Here is a 471-nt window from a genome sequence, read left to right on the forward strand (position 1 = left end):
GTTGGAGTCTGCAGTCACTGAAGCAAGGAAGCCTCATGTTCGCTTCCAGCTGCCTGGCTGCCGGCCGCCATCTTGGCTGACAGTTAATTTGCATAAGGATACGCTGATTAGCCAATGGGAAGGGTAGCGGTCATATGCCAATTACCATGTTTCTCTTTTATTAGTGTAGATGAGAAAGAACTGTGTAGCCACAGAAAACAGTCAGTATCTAAAGTCATCGGTTCCTTCCATGCTCAAGTAAGAATCATCCTCATTAAATAACAAAATCATGTAGAGAAATAGTTGCCATTAAAATATCATCTCCTTGGGGCATTTTGAAATCATTACAAACCTCAAATGGATGTGCTGCCTCTATAAGCTTTAAAGTGGTTCTATCAAAATCGTTCAGAAAATAAAGAGATGTAGAAAATAAAGAGATGTAGAAAATAAAGAGATGCTGAGCTGGCCCACGTGCCCACTGAAAGGAAACTG

Source organism: Myotis brandtii, unplaced genomic scaffold (genome assembly GCF_000412655.1).
Source record: "Myotis brandtii unplaced genomic scaffold, ASM41265v1 scaffold260, whole genome shotgun sequence".
NCBI lineage: Eukaryota > Metazoa > Chordata > Mammalia > Chiroptera > Vespertilionidae > Myotis > Myotis brandtii.